The 13628-nt window shown below is 46.1% G+C and overlaps 1 protein-coding gene across 6 annotated transcripts in view; it reads left to right on the forward strand.

The window, feature by feature from the left end:
• LOC138282365 (uncharacterized) overlaps window positions 1-13628 on the forward strand; it is a 50109-nt gene that overhangs the window by 15907 nt on the left and 20574 nt on the right. For 2 of the 6 annotated variants that reach the window (XR_011200936.1, XM_069219795.1), the window contains exon 1: window positions 7663-8130. The exons of 1 other annotated variant lie outside the window; for it this stretch is intronic. The gene's annotated coding sequence lies outside the window, so the exon portion shown is untranslated. Of the gene's footprint in view, window positions 1-7662; window positions 8131-13628 lie in introns of those variants that run through there. 3 more of the 6 variants (XM_069219797.1, XM_069219799.1, XM_069219798.1) reach the window with 2 other exon arrangements.

The raw sequence follows: 13628 nt of genomic DNA on the forward strand, positions 1-13628 counted from the left end.
ACATAAGGGATGCTGCTATTCCGCAGGATGTAGGCATCATGCACTGAGCCAGGGAACTTCGCATTCACATGGGAGATTTACTGGTCTGCCAAACATACCATCTGTACATTCATTGAATAACTCTTCCGTTTTCTGTACACCTGTTCACTCCTGCGGGAGGGGGGGGGGAATCCACATGGGTCCCATCAATGGCACCTATGATGTTGGGGATATGACCTAGGGCATAGAAATCCCCTTTCACTGTAGTCAAATCCTCCACCTGAGGGAAAACGATAAAGCTCTGCATTTGTTTCAGAAAGGCAGACAACACGATGGACAATACGTTGGAAAACATAGGCTGGGACGTCCCTGATGCTATGGCCACTGTTGTTTGAAATGACCCACTTGCAAGGAAATGGAGCACTGACAGCACCTGCACTTGAAGGGGGATTCCTGTAGGATGGCGGATTGCTGACATCAGGTCTGGCTCCAACTGGGTACACAGTTCCTGGATTGTGGCACGGTCAAGCCTGTATGTGATAATCACATGTTGCTCCTCCATTGTCGACAGGTCCCCCAACGGTTGGTACACGGAGGATGCCGCCATCTCCTCACATGTCCCAGCGGACGGTGCCTATGAAGGACAACAGCGAGCACAGAGTAAAACAACTCAGAGGTACGTCCCCACAGTTTACATAGAACACCAATCATACACAAAACGTGGCCTGTATGTGTGTTGAGTGTAGGCCTAGGTATGTGTGACGCAGTTGGGAATGAAGCCATGTGGGCCCCTGAAATGCCGGCTGCCTGACCTCTAAAGTGGGACAATGGGATGTGAGGTAACTTCACTGGCGTAGTACACCGTCGCGGTCGAAGACCGCAGCGCAATGCCGTATTGGTTAACATTGGACCCTATGGGTCCCAGGAGCCAATCACTGTGGGCGCCGGTGGTGACGGTGCACACCGCCGCGGATGCAACTGCCATTTTCTATCTGTTGAATCACTCGATACCTGATCTTCGTCAGGAGAGGACCTACACTGCAAGTGCTGCTGTGACCTCAGTCTGGAAGAGACAATGCTCGAGTGTCTGTGGAAAGGGCCCCTGCCTTCACATCGGAGGAGTTGGAGAAGGTTGTGGATGGGGTCCTCCCCCAGTACACGCTACTCTACAGTCCTCCATACAAACAGGTATGTACACAGGGAGCATGTTGTATGGGCTATGCCTGTGTGGAGAGGGCTGGATTTAAGAAGAAAGGGGGGAGAGTGCCTTATGCATGAAAGACGGTGAATGCATGTGCCACATGGCAAGGGTAGGAATGGGTGCCAATCACTTTGACGGTGCAGTTGGTAATAACTTCTCTTTTTTTCCCCTGTACATTTCATGTAGGTCAGCGCCCACCTGAAAAAAGATATTTGGCGTGCCACTGCCAAGGACGTCCGGACCCTGGGGGTCTACCACAGACGTAGCAACCACTGCCGGAAAAGATGGGAGGACATTCGCTGGAGCAAGAAGATAGCAGAGGCACAACTGGGGATGGCCTCCCAACGTGGGAGGGGTGCCCGTTGCACCATGACCCCCCTGATGTTCCGGATCCTGGCAGTGGCCTACCCGGAGTTGGATGTGCGTTTGAGGGCATCACAGCAGACACAAGGGGGTGAGTACACTCTCATTCTGCTGACTTTGCGCGCAGTGGGTGGCGGAGGTGGGCTGTGGGTTTCCCTAGGCCGGGGCGAGTTCCATAGGCAAGGCATGGCCCTGTGGCTCCCCACCCCACCTCTGTAGAGTGCCAAGAACAGCTATTCATGCACCTGTGTCATCTATGTGTGCATATGTCGTCCATAGCCTTGTAGGCCATTTCACAGGAATTGAACAGTGGAGCCCAAGAGCGCAGCGTAGTGCAGGGGGCTTCTGTGTCTGTCGTGTCCGCCAACGGTAGCGGTAATGCATGCACTCAACATGTCTCTCTTCTGTCGTCCCCCCTCCTTTTTGTGGTCTCTCTGTTCTTGTGTGCATTAGCATCATCAGGCGGAGGAGCAGTGGCACTGGAGCACGAGTGAGCTGCATCCCACATGGCCCTACCATTAGAAAAGCGGATTCTTTGGTAGTGAAATAGAGGCGCTTAGGTCCACAATGAAGGGTAAGAGGGTGGGAGGTGTTGGGAGTTGTAGTGGGTTTCCCAGGACAGTTATCAAGGTCAAGGATCAGGAGGGGCGAAACTCAAGAACACAACATGCTACAACAATCCACAGCAGAGGTCAAGATTATCACCTGAAATGTCAATGGCATTTGCAATAAAATTAAGCGCACTTTAGTTCTAGGAAGCCAGCTCTGTATATACTATCTAAGTGAGAGCGAGTGTGCACAGAGTCCACGGGTTCCCCTTAGAGGTTGAAAGTGGCTAAATTAGCTAATACTAATGCTCTATTTTGTGGTAGTGTGGTCGAGAACTATGCTTATCAGAGTCTAGTGTTGATCGCTTATTGTACACACACAGGCAATAAATGAGAACACAATCAAATACTTCACTCCATGGTTTTTATATAGAAAAATAATATTTTCTTTATTTTCGAACCGCAAAATTCAGAATTCACGTAAGTACATAAATTGTAAGGTACTTGGCATAAGTAAATATAGAACTTGGAAACAAAACTGTAAGGTACACAGTTTTGGCAAATATGGAAATAAGCTTCTTTAAAATAAGACAGTGCAAAATTCAACGGTTCCTGGTGGAGGTCAGTGCAAGGCAGCCCACCGTTGTGGGTTCAAATCAACCACAAACACACAGCAACAAAGGCCCGGTGAGGTGCATAGGTCAAATTAGGGCCAAATAGTATAGGCGCTTATGCAAATCAGGGGTGCTCTGGTTCCCGTCTGGTAGCAGGTAAATATCTTCATCCTTAGGGAGCATACCAGGGTTTTTTTGTAGAGCACTGTGGTGGGGTTGTGGGGTCCCGAACAGGCATACAAAATACAGCCTCAGCAGCACAGGACCGTCTGTGTGCAAAGTATGTTTCGCATTGTAGATGGGAATCAGTAGAGAGACCTGTGGGTCACTCTAGCGATTATTGTATGTCTTGCAGAACCTTTCTCACAATGTCACAATTTAGGAGAACAGTAGCTTGTACTTCTAATGTGGAATGAGGGAGGCTGGCTTGCAGCTTTCATTACATAGCACCTCATAGCATATGAGGGTTGCATTGTTGCTATGTATCTTAACGGATATTATTGTCTAACCTAATTAGTGCTGGTTAGTGCGTGGGTGTTTCCGTGTCCAGCAGGACACAGCATTTTGGCCATACAGGGATGCCTTTGGGTGCGTGGCATACAAGAGGGTGCTCTATGAACAGTCTTTAGATTGTGGCTGGCCTGCAAAAACCAACACTGTACAACAGATGTGGAAGGGTGCGTCCTGTTATGTGGAACAGGAAGACACCATCTTGGACACACAACACCCCTGTGCATAGTGAGGTGGGATGTTTGAAAGTTTTTAAAAATGTGGGAACTGCTGGGCATTGAACTTCTGGTTGGTGTCTGGAGTGAACGGTCATATATTTCACTTGAGCATAGTTTAGAATACAGGGTGTTTTGATTTGAGGGCTATCATCAGCTCCCGCTGGGGAATACACTGCGCTTTCACATCCGTGGGCCGAACAGCTGCCTGAGTCAGACACATTAGAATATAACGTCCTCACAGAGCTATTTGAAAATAAAACAACCTTTTCAATTGATATGGGTCTTAGTAATAATTGCGCTGGACCATTTTTTTTCTTGTGTGAGGCTTAGGAAGGGAATGTGGGAGGACTGGAGGACGATGAGTGGTCAGTTGTGCTACAGATCTCCAAGGAACTTGCTGATTCATGCCCGTTTGAGAATGGTACTGCTGAGAATTCTTCAAGGGCCCACTACTCTATGATATTAGTGCACAGGATCCACTAGGGTTAGTACGCTTTTATATATATATATATATATATATATATATATATATATATATATATATATTATTTTAGGTAATGGGAACAGAAGGTGGCCTTTTAACACGTCCTTTGGTCCAGATTGGCAATCCTAGTGAGATTGGTAGTGTGTGAAGGTGGTTATGACCTGGTTGACTAGCCGAACTTACTGTTTTGGAATATTCGTAGTGAAGACAATTAGCCGAAATACAAAAGTAGGTGGCTGACTCTTGCGGCCATGGTAGCTATATGAAAAATAGAGAGGGCCTGTGGGGTGTGGCAGCCCCCAAGTTTTGGGGCTTGGAAGGATGACCTGGACAGCTTTCAGGGAGGCTGAAAGGGTGGTCTGAGTACAGGCTGACATAAAAAAAATGGGACAAGATATGGGTTAGCATGAGTGTGTATGTAGAGGAAGAATGTGAGAATGGCTGATGAGACAGCAGTATGCATATTGCATGTGATAGTGATGGCCATGGCCTCTATTTGCCATTGTGTAATAGTTCAAAATGCGTGTTTCGATTTAACGTATGGAATAGCATCCTCGAATGAAAACCAAGAGTTGATATCCAAATTTTGACATACAGTTAACAATATGCAACAAGTGCTTCAGGTTCTTCATAAAATTAATTATTTGAGGAAATTAAATAGTATGAATACACGGTCTTTTTGAACAGCAAGCACAACTACAATTTTTTTGTCACATTTATTGGAAATAGCAAAACACTGACAGTTTTGTCAGTCTTCTAGTTAGGGGATGTACAGGGTCTGTATGTTTGCCAATAGCCTAATGTACCCAGATTCTGAAAATGAGCTAAAACACACACTTCCTTGCACCGGGAATTTTCACCATGTCTCACACCAAAAGTGTTTCTTGGTGTGGGTAGATCTAGTGGCTCGGACATAAAACGTGACAAACTGCAACTTTTATGCAGGACATTTGTTCAAGTGAAAACTCGACCTGATTTATAGTGTGTGTGTGCCTCCTACATTTTTCAACCATAGAGCAACCAGTACCCAGAGAAACTAGGAAAATGTTACCTATTTTTTTTATATTTTATTTATTTAATATAAAACTACTCACATAGAAGTGAAGGATGGCATTACTTGCATGAATCACATTTAGTTTGTTTTTTGTTTATAATGCTCCAATAAACCGCAAATTCAGAATGAAATCACATATTTTTCTCAAGTTTCTATTACTGAAACTTCAAGAACTTGTCATGAGCCACAAAACTACTACTGCCCTGCATTCACCCACCTGAATCAAAAAACGAACATCACCACTTGTGTGTCTGGGCCTACAGCAGCAACAGGCACGATTCCAACCAAGGACTACGGTATTTTAACAGTTAATTTTAATTTTAGCGGTCAACTTTGGTGATTGTGTGTCCATTCCGTAAACCTATAAAGCCAGTGGCTGAGACTGTTGAGTAGTGAAAGTACAGGGAGCGAGCATACAAAACCAGAATTTCCATAGTTGCAAAAAGGACAGTCTCTTTTGCATTAAAGCAATAGGTATTCCTGCTACATGCTGTGGCCTCACACTCATTTTAGTTCATTTTTGTTGTTAGCACACCATGAACTCAAGCTTTATAGCTTTCAGTCAAATCTGATAAATCTTCAACTTTGGTCAGACATTAATTTTTTTTTGTTGGGTGCTACGACAACATAATTTATTAAACATTTCAAGCCAGGAGTGGTCATTTGTTTTCTGGTTTCACATCTTGAAATTTACGCACTATATTGTTGCTATTTTGCTAATTTCTTTCTGCAAGGTTTTATGCTTCAAGAGGCAACATAATGTGGACCTAGTGGAAGCTCAGGAGCCAGGCCTCACTACACCTTGTTGCCACTGTGCAAAGCTATAAATCCTACTCACCCTCCATATGCACAGTGTGTGGTAGGAAATCAAGGTCTCAATTTTCTTTATTTGTTATTATCTATATCTGCCAGGAAATTCACTTAAAACTTAATTCGTTTGTACAACTTTCCCTTCTTTAACTGAGATATTTGTTTTCAATTACAGGTTTGCAAGACAACAAATTTTCAATCGCTAAATCTTCAAACATAAAACATAATTTAATTTTTTCTTCCTCGCAGCGCACCACTTGACAATTTTTATTTATTATATGTTTATTCTAATTCATGGAGACTTTTTATACTTTTAAAAAAAGTGCCATGCTCATTAGGAGACTTTATTTGCCTATAATCACACCCCCTTTTTTTTTTTAGGCGACAAAGAAAATATTAGTCCATGTTTTTCTCGTTAACATTGTGCAATTCATCCTTTTGATTGATACTTTTTTGTTCTCTGTATAGTACCCAAGGTTTTAAGATTCCTTCAAGTAAATCATTATCGGCACGTGAAGTCAGAGTGAAAGCAATGCTGTATCTACAATAAAATGTACTTTGTTTAATGTAAAGGTTCAAAATGAGCAGGAGGTGATTTGCAGCAAGGCCCCTTTTGTGACACGAGAGTAGCTTCATCACCTCTGTGAAACTCAAGTTATAGTACTTTTTAGGTTCTTGTTTTTTTCCACCTTCAAACAGTAGCTAGGTTTTGGCTCCATAACAACAAATCGAGTTACATTTTATCTCTTTAATGAGCACCTTCAACTTGCCACAAAGACTGATAAGCAGAGACTGTTCCACCTTCAGAACTGGATTTGCTGTTTTTTCCCAATGACCAGTGGTGAGTATAAATTGTACATCTCTTCAAATCTGTAAGTATAACAACTATCCTGTAGTCCATATAAACTTGTGTCATACATAACAGTCCACCATGAGTAAACCATTATTCTTCTATTAACTTATGAAAGTTAAGGCGTATGCGTGGGAACCTACCTTTTTCTTTTTCAAAAACTAATAATTTTTTTAATTGCTAAATCAATGCCCCAAAGTATATTGATTTTGATTTTTAGATGTGGAGCTTACATTTAAACTATTATGGAGGCTCTTTGATTGAGCTCCTGCAACAAGAGACAACTCCACTAATTTGCGCAAACAAGTGGCGCATGTATCCTACAAAGAAGCAATGGCAAAACACCTGTGGAACAACCAACTAACGACAATGTTGTATAATACTTTGTTATGCTTCGCCCTACCAACCAGACCAGTGATCTTACTGGTCTGGTTGTACTGACCATACTTGTTTTTAAATTAAACATGGTAATTATCATCACTCATCAGATAGAACATAGTGTGTGCAAAATAAGTCTTTCTCAGATCTGTAGTCTACAACTCTTTGTGTCGGCTCCCTTTGGGGGTCATTCTGACCCTGGCGGTAAAAACCGCCAGGGCCGACGACCGCGGGAGCACCGCCAACAGGCTGGCGGTGCTCCCATGGGCATTCTGACTGCGGCGGTACAGCCGCGGGCAGAAACGGAAAACCGGCGGTGCACCGCCGGTTTCCCGCTGCCCTGGGGAATCCCAAGCTGCGCTGCCATGGGGATTCCGAGCCCCATACCGCCATCCTGTTCCTGGTGGTTTTGGCCGCCAGGAAGAGAATGGCGGTATGGGGTGTCGTGGGGCCCCTGCAGTGCCCATGCCAATGGCATGGGCACTGCAGGGGCCCCCGTAACAGGGCCCCACCAAGATTTTCAGTGTCTGCCATGCAGACACTGAAAATCGCGACGGGTGCAACTGCACCCGTCGCACCCCTTCCACTCCGCCGGCTCCATTCGGAGCCGGCATCCTCATGGAAGGGTGTTTCCCGCTGGGCTGGCGGGCGGCCTTCTGGCGGTCGCCCGCCAGCCCAGCGGGAAACCCAGAATAACCGTGGCGGTCTTTTTACCGCGCAGCGGTATTCTGGCGGGCCCCGCCAGGCCGGCGGCTACCGCCGCCGGCCAGGGTCGGAATGAGGCCCTTTGTTTCTTAACAACTACTATACCCAGGTTATTCTTCAGTCTAGTGTGGTGACATACATCCTTCTAGTCAATATGAGTATTTAAAGTCACAACATAACCTGGCTTAGGTCTATGCATTTTTGTGCCCTCTGTTATAAAGTTTCAGTTTTAGACACCCACAGGCTCTGCACCAGAAAGTTCAAGCTTGTACACACCATGGGAGATCTACAGGCAGCTATCAAAATGTTCTGCACTTGTGTGACTAACTCGGCAACGTTTGGTGCTTTCAAGGAAGAGGATGCTATTTGGGATCAGCTCTGGATGTGGATCTTCGCACAGCTTCGCAGATTTGACGGTAAAGTGCCTTTGGCTTGGTAATGTTTCTTTTTTTTTTATTTTTTATTTTATTTATTTTGGATATTTTTGTTGCTAGACTTTTTAAAACAAGATGATCAAGCTCTGGTACAAACATGAGGAAAATAACAAGCGCCCTCAATCTCTCCACCCACCAAATTCAACACTCACTCCCTATATGACACTTCTCCCACTCATGGTGCACAAACTTGATAAATTTACAATCTACATGGGTTGTTAGAGGGAGGTAGTACCTCTCTTGGTGGAGCTTGTTGTACACTTAAAAGTAGTTAATCTACCTTTGTCCTGGCATGAAAATCATCTATCACCAGTTGCCCCTTGTAGAACTTCGCATTCAACAGTGGACACACCCCGTGCAACGGCTTCAAATGGCTGTCAAAACTATGGGTGAAGGTTGCAAATAGTGCTGAAACTCTGGTAGGTTAGGGCTTGTCTACCTATGCCTGCGAAGACTGGATCCAGCAGACTGCATAGGGACAATAAAAAGATAATGTAAATTGGCAGTAAGGCAGACTCAGCAAACTGCTGTGGACCGCAAATAGGGAACAGTCAGACACATTCTTAAAATGCAGCACATCCACTGCATCCCTACGTTTCACCAGTCATCTGTACTATGTTGTGGGACTGGATCAAGATAGGCGGGGCAAGAGAGTGAAGCTGATGACATACACAACTCTCCCTCACTTTAATACAGTTCACGCTCATCCTCCCTCGCCCATTCCTCAAGTCCTGTGTCAGTGGGCGAATGACGAAGCAGCAGGTGTGGATACACCGGAAGCTGTAGATACAACACCACACACAGGTGACCCAGAGTAATGGGTCGCTTGATACTCTACCGAAGCATCAGTGTAGTTCGACAGGGGCCTGGGTGTCTGAGTAGCCCTATTTAGGATTGGTCTGCTCACCTCCAGGTTCTGAGGAAGGCACTAGCAAACGTTCCCCTAAACATGGCCTGCTGCCCACGGCATGTGTGGATCCAAAAAATGTGCTAGCATCACTAAGAAGAAAATAGCAGTGACTCCGCTCAACATTCGCATATTTAATGTTCGCACGTTGACGGATACCTCTAAAACAGACAGACCTGGGAGACTGACAGCAGTTGTCTCAAAATAATTCAGCAGGTACAACATCCAGCTCGCACCCCTAAGTGAGACCAGCGTCCCATACGAAGGCCAGCTGACACAATTTTATGGGTGGATGCAGCAGGAAAAGAATGTCTTGGAACAGGAGTGGGTTGCAATCAGATCTAATCTGATCAGCAAATTAGACAGCCGCACGAAAGGATTTGACAGTCGAGTCGTCTCTGCGCCTACCCTTGAAGTAAAGTGCTGCTCAACCTTTATCAATGCATATGATCCCACCATGGGGGTAGAGGATATCGAAGACATGTTTAAGGAAGACTTTTAGTCCCTCACAGCATCAGTACCCAAGGAGGACAAGCTTGTTATCTTATGCGAATTCAGTGCCAATGTTTGTGATGACTAACAGACATGGGAGGGAGTCATTGGGAGGAATGTAGTGGACAAAAGCATCAGCAGTGTTCATCTACGTTTGGAAACCTGCACAGCTCATGACCTGTTGACTGCAAACAGCTTTCCGCCTATGCAACAGTGACAAGACGTCCTGTATGCACCCATGCAGCAAGCATTGTCATCTCATTCATTACGTTATAGTAAGGGGAAGGACAGGCAGGATTTCAAAGTGATTAAGGTCATGTACAGCAAAGACTGCTAGACAGACCAGACTCATTCGATCAAAACTCAACATGCACATCCAGCCCATGTGGCGCACGCAAGGCCAAATGCACACTAATCAACGAATGTCAGCAAGTTATAACACCACTCTGTGCGCCACAAGCTCAAGACGGAGCTCAACTGTAAGCTTGAATAATTCAGCTTTGTCACAAACTGTGCTGAATTTGGACTAAGCATCTTTTTATAGAAGTGGTGTACAACACTTATATTGTTCAATTGGGTCAGAAAAACACAGGAGGTTTCTATGCCAATGATAACAACATTCCAAAGCAGCTGTATCAGAAGCCTGAAGACCTCAGATCCCTCCAGCAACACATTAGAACTGCCTTCAAGAAGACGGCCTACTGCTCTATCAAAAGTAAGTTACACGCAAAGTTCAGAGAGATGTAATAATCCTGGCTCAAAAGAGGCAGATGAGGTCCAGGGTTACGCTGACAGCTACAAATCTAATAGTTTCTACGACCCTCTGAGGATCATCTACTGGTCACAGGCCTATGGACCAACATCACTGTTTAGTGCCGACTGGTCCACCATTCTCACTAACCTGAATTACATGTTGATAACAAGGGCTGAACACTCCAACAATATCCTGGACGGGTCTTTATCCATGCCGAAGCTTTTGACCACACTCTGCAAGTTACCATCACCATCTCCCTGTCAAAACCTCCAAAGCAATAAGAGGATAAGTATGCAATTAAGCTTTTCTCTAATGATTACCATCATCTGTAGTCAGAGCCATGTGGTTAAACAGCTAATCTTGTGGCAAGGGTAAAGGATTCTCTCTCCTGGTCATTGGCGTTAAAATCATTGTAACTTTCCTGCTCAAACACCACCATCAACACTTTGGAGGGGTAAGTGCGTCTTCAGAGACTAACAGTGGGCATGATACTTGCTGCACGTCAACTACAGGAAATGTTAAAGAAAGAAAAAAATGACATTTATACAAGGTTTGTGGACATGACCAAAGCCTTTGACAGTGTCAATCATCAGGGTCTATGGCGGGTCATGTAAAAATTGGGGGTCCAAAATCAAATCATCAGTATGGTGTGCAAGTTCCACAATGTGTTGCTTGATGAAGTAGTGGACGATGGAGACTCCTCTGCTGCCTTCCAAGTCAACAACTGAGTCAACCAAGGCTGTGTACTGACACCCACGCTGTTGAATCTGCATGAAGTGTAGACAGTCCTTCTCTTTGGTCTTTGGCCAGGAGTTTAACTTGGCTCTACCAGCCTGCCCCCGTGCCCTGACACTGTTGACTGCAGACATCAGTTCGAGTCCCTCCTCCGCCCCCAGGCACCCGCCTGTGCCTCACACCTGGTGCCTAGTGGTAGGCTTTCCTGCTGCCCTCGCGCAAGTAATTCCTTTTGTGTCTGCCTTAATCTGCTCTGTGTTTTTATTATTGACGCTAGTCTTTTTTTTCCCTGTTCATTGCTTTTACATTGTGTTTCGTTGTTTCTGTATTGCCGTTAATTTTTATTGCCTTAGTTCTTTCCTTTAGCTTTGTTTTTGCCTTGTTTGCTCATCGCTTCTCTGCCCCCCTACACCCCTTTTTGGAGCTCTCGTGTCGCTCTCTCGCTCTCTGCTGCCCGTTTTCTCAGCTCCGGCAAGGTCTGTTCCTCTGCTGCTGCCTCCCCTGCGGCCCCACCACCCGCGCATAGCCATTGGCTCTCTTTCCAGCTGCTCAATCCTCTTAATGGCGGACGCTGCGCGGAGCCCAGTGTAAACTACTTGACCGTCTTTGGCCAGGAGTTTCACATGGCTCCACCAGCATGCCCCTGTGCCCCTGACACTGTCGCCTGCCACCCGGGCAGCAGTTTGAGGCCCTACTCCACCCGCAGGCACCCGCTTGCGCCTCATCCTTGGTGCCTAGCGGTCGGCTTTCTAAATGCCATTGCGTAAGTAATTCCTTTGGTGTCTGCCTTAATCTGCTCTGTGTTTTTAATATTGCCGCTAGTCTTTTTTTGCCCTGTACAGTGCTTTTACATTGTGCTTCTGATGGATACAAACTACCTGTGGATTCCTCACCTTATGAATTCATCCTTGCGCCAGCATCCTACAGAATGGTCTCTGCCAAGCTCTCCACGAGGACGTCACAATTGGACGGCTCCACAGGACTCCGTCTGACATCACCGTGCCAATAAGAGTTCCTCTTCGGTGTGCTGCCATCAGTTTCCTTTTTTCCGTGCCTTCGACGTCAACATTTTTTTCCTGTCGACGTATAGTGTGTATCTTTGGTTATTACAATGTCTTCCCTCGAGTAAATCTAGTTTTAAACCTTATAGTGAATGTGGCAGTAGGATGTCGGGCACGGATCCGCATGAGAACTGCCTTTGGTGTCATAGCTCTGATCACGATGTTGAGGGGGTGTGGTTCGTGCCAGAGTATGAATCCTAAGGCACTTAAGGAAAGAGAGGCCAAGCTTTTCTTAGAGAAGGCTAAGAAGGGCCACAAGAGGGCTTCATCTCACTCTTCTTCCAGGAGGCAGAAGAAGAGGCGTTGGCATGAATCATAGTGCCGATCCACACTGAGGCGGTTGAGGTCTCCATCAGCTCGACGTCAAAGTAATTGTGAGCTGAGCCCTACTGTGACTCCGCAGCCCCAGAGCCCAGAAGTAGCTCCGACGTTGTCAGTCTGAGATCGCTCCTCATAGCTCTGCTTTCTCCTGCGCCGCAAGAGCCTGATGTGCAACAGCAGGATCAAGACCAGCGTTATCCTGCCTTCCCGGGTACGGGAGCGGATCTGGCGGCATTTTTAAATGTCATGTATGCTCTTTTCCAATCTATGGCCCCTGCTTGTGTACGGGCGGGTCCCACGGGGACATTAGCTTTTTCATTGGGCTCCCCGGCTCCATATCAGGCAAAGCCGTTTATGCCGTTCTGCCCGGTTGAGGGTGCGGGGTCGACGTCGATGAGGTCTCCTCAAGGTATGGCGTCCCCATTTCGATCCGTGGCACCGTTGCCATCTCCGCGTCAACCGACGACATCTATGCTGTCCCCTGGCCAGCCGGCTCCATTACCTGCGTTATAGCTGACTCCGAAGGAGGTTCCGTTGGAGTCAGTTTCGTCGCCGGGTCCGAATGATGCTCTGATCCATGCATATTCTAATGTGTCTGGTTGGGATTCAGCGTCGGTGGAGTCTGTCGACCCCGAGGTTAGAATCCCGCTTGGAATCTCGGAGAAAGGCCTTGCGTCTTCTTGAAGAAGAATACTGACAATTGGAAGAGGATGAGCTTATGGAGCCTTTGAAGGAATTCCAAGGATTGGGGTCGGCCAGTGGACTGGGTACTTCCCCAGATTGGGACATGTCATCTCCAAGGTAGTTTACGAAGGAGGCAGCGTCATTCCACTCTGTCATTAGGAAGGGTGGCGGACAATTTAGACCTGACTTTATCTGCAGCAGAGGTAAAGACGAATCTTCTGACTGAAGTGCTGCATCACTCTACATCCTCAGCTGATCCTTTGCTTCCCTTCAACGAGGCATTGTTGGAGCCTGTAGGAAGTTGGCTCTGTATATACTATTTGAAATTAAGAAATAGTATGCACAGAGTCCAAGGGTTCCCCTTACGGGTAAGATAGAGCATTGGAATTATCTCTTTTTGCCACTATTTTGTGGTAGTGTGGTAGAGCAGTAGGCTTATCACAGGGTAGTGTTAAGCATTTGTTGTACACATACAGGCAATAAATGAGGAAATCTTCATTCAAAGACTTACTCCAGGACAATAGCT

This window comes from Pleurodeles waltl, chromosome 2_2 (assembly GCF_031143425.1).
Source record: "Pleurodeles waltl isolate 20211129_DDA chromosome 2_2, aPleWal1.hap1.20221129, whole genome shotgun sequence".
Taxonomy (NCBI): domain Eukaryota; kingdom Metazoa; phylum Chordata; class Amphibia; order Caudata; family Salamandridae; genus Pleurodeles; species Pleurodeles waltl.